This window comes from Aplysia californica, unplaced genomic scaffold (genome assembly GCF_000002075.1).
Source record: "Aplysia californica isolate F4 #8 unplaced genomic scaffold, AplCal3.0 scaffold00306, whole genome shotgun sequence".
Lineage (NCBI taxonomy): Eukaryota > Metazoa > Mollusca > Gastropoda > Aplysiida > Aplysiidae > Aplysia > Aplysia californica.
The window spans coordinates 497,883-501,187 of record NW_004797576.1 but is presented as its reverse complement, the minus strand read 5'-3'; positions in this window follow the sequence as shown (position 1 = coordinate 501,187).

Below are 3,305 nucleotides of genomic sequence, written 5' to 3'. Positions count from 1 at the left end.
AGAGAGAGAGAGAGAGAGAGATCATAATAAAGACAGGCTCTCGTAAAAAGTGATAACATTAAAGAAACCGACATTTTCCACACCAGTTGATCAATTTTCATTATCGTCATAAGTTTTCTCCCTTTTTTTTTTTTTTTTTGCTCAGCACTTTCCGTGTCCATGTTTGAAAGAAAACCAAAACACATTTATGAGTCGGCTTTATTTAAAAACACCGATGAAAGGCACAACAAATGTAAAATTGAATATACCAATTATCGATTTATACAACATCATAAAGAATTTTTTTGAAATATACACTATGCTCCCATACTTTCTATTTGGAACTTCATTACCCACGCAGGTATACTCAAGGAAAAGAGAAAGTGTGCATACTTAGGATAGCCACAACTTAATTAAGTGAAGGTCAACAGTAGCCAATATTTGCACGGAAGCTGACATAAGTTGTTTCCTTTAGTTGTATGATTTTCAACAAAACATTCTTGTTTGTCAAGGGCGATAACTCTAAGGTTTTAAGTTCATTCAACTGCCTCATAATGCGACTATTTGAACACGTGTTCAGAATTTGAGTCTAAGATTCACTTCCATTACGTGTGTTAGTGTCGAAAAACAAAATACAGCGGCACGCGTACTTTTAAAACGTGCTACGTCCGGAGGAAAAATATTATGGAAGGCGACTGGAAGGAATGCTCCAGGTTGGAAGTACACAGCGAGATGTAGTTTAAAGGCTCAATGTCCACAGAAACAGAATATCACGTTTGTGGGCATATGTCTGGGTGTCTGGAAAGACGAATGATCGACTTAGAGGGGGTAGACTTCGGATTACAAAGCCGAAACAAGACCAACACATCCACCGTGTTCATCTCCAGAATAGATTGCGTCCTGCATCACTAAGGCGGCACGTAATGCCCCTGGATGAAGACGAATCTCAGTTAGGACTGACCAGCCTCAAACGTTACATAAGCTTGAACAATAGCTAGACATAATCTAGCCACAGATTCCCACTGCAAGAATGTATCCTTTCCAAGCATCAAAAGTGTCAGTCAGACATCAGTGCGGTAAGCAGCTACAGGCGGTGCCGATTTTGTGAATTTAAAAATTGGGGAGTTCAATTTGTAATGGATATTTCTGTGCAATAATAAACACTTCAATGAAAATTATTTGTACTGATGACTTCTTCCTTGAAGGGAGGGGAAAATGGTTTGCAAGTACAATATTTGATTTCCATGCACACGTTCGTTTTTCATGCATACATGCATAATTTTGTATATAAATGTGCATGATGCTGGCTGTTAGAAAAGCACAACCACAAGTTACAGGGACGTCCCACATTGAGAAAACCAAGTCTGCGTCCAGGTATATTTTCAAAGCAAAATGAAAACAAAGCAAAACAAAACAAGATAAAGAAATATCAACAGATATTAAACCCAGTATAGTCCATGGTCTCCATAATGTCACCCTATGCTCAGCTACTTAATGTTTTCTCTTTGTTGTTTTTTTGGGTCTTTTTTCATTGGGGAGGGGGGGGGTTGGGGATTTTTTTTTCCAATGTAGATGCCATCCAAAACTTGGTGTGGAGCAGTGAGGAATGCTCCAGGATTTCAAGCTCTCAAAATCACACCCTTTATGTTATATATATTGTTGGCGCACTTATATGACCATATGCAGTTACAAACGCCATAAACTTTGACCTAATAGCATATATATTTTTGTCACACATTGTGTCTGATATAAGTTATCTTATGCTACAGATTCACTGCACCTTCTCAGGGAAGAAGCTGAAAACTAAAGGTAAACTAGCATACAAACATTATTTGGGATGTACATTTGTAATCGAGAAAATGTATTGGCACCACATTATTAGATAGGCTAGATGGCTTGTTCCTGTTACTGTACATATTTTTTAAATGGTTTGCAACCAACGAGAGAAAAGGATTGTGTGAAAAACAATAAAAGCGAAACAAACAAACTGTGCTATTCCTATTTTTCGTCAGGAGAAATGAAAGAGTGTTTCAAAACAAAGACTGAAGCGTCATTTAAACCAATGTGCGGACTTCTGCGGACACTTTTTTGGCTGAGTGAACTATCTTGTTTTATGCGATCTTTGCTATTATTTCTCCTTCCACCTACAACGCGTGTGGTGAGAACAATTATAGCATTGATGATGATTGCTACAATAGTGCATCACATGATGATCAATTTGAAGGGACACATATTTATACCGAGAAGACCCGAAAAGACCCGAAAAGACCCGAAAGACCCGTAAAGACACCCGAAAAGACACCCGAAAAGACACCCGAAAAGACCCGAAAAGACCCGAAAAGACCCCGAAAAGACCCGAAAAAACACGAAAAGACCCGAAAAGACACCCGAAAAGACCAGAAAAGACCAGAAAAGACCCCCGAAAAGACCTAAAAAGACCCCCGAAAAGACCCCCGAAAAGACCCAAAAGACCTGAAAAGACCCCCGAAAAGACCCGAAAAGACCCGAAAAGACCCGAAAAGACCCCCGAAAAAACCCGAAAAGACCCGAAAAGACCCGAAAAGACCCCCGAAATGACTCGAAAAGACCCAAGAGACCCCCGAAAAGACCCGAAAAGACCCGAAATGACCTGAAAAGACCCGAAAAGACCCCCCGAAATGAAGCGAAAAGACCCCAAAAACCCGAAAAGACCCGAAAAGACCCGAAAAGACCCCCGAAAAGACCTGAAAAACCCTCGAAAAAATCCGAAAAGACCCCCCGAAATGAAGCGAAAAGACCCGAAAAAAACCGAAAAGACCCGAAAAGACCCGAAAAAACCCGAAAGGACCCGAAAAGACCCGAAAAGACCCCCGAAAAAACCCGAAAAGACTCGAAAAGACACGAAAAGACCCGAAAAGACCCCCCGAAATGAAGCGAAAAGACCCGAAAAAACCCGAAAAGACCCGAAAAGACCCGAAAAGACCCCCGAAAAGACCTGAAAAACCCTCGAAAAAATCCGAAAAGACCCCCCGAAATGAAGCGAAAAGACCCGAAAAAAACCGAAAAGACCCGAAAAGACCCGAAAAAACCCGAAAGGACCCGAAAAGACCCGAAAAGACCCCCGAAAAAACCCGAAAAGACTCGAAAAGACACGAAAAGACCCGAAAAGACCCCCCGAAATGAAGCGAAAAGACCCGAAAAAACCCGAAAAGACCCGAAAAGACCCGAAAAGACCCCCGAAAAGACCTGAAAGACCCTCGAAAAAATCCGAAAAGACCCCCCGAAATGAAGCGAAAAGACCCGAAAAAAACCGAAAAGACCCGAAAAGACCCGAAAAAACCCGAAAG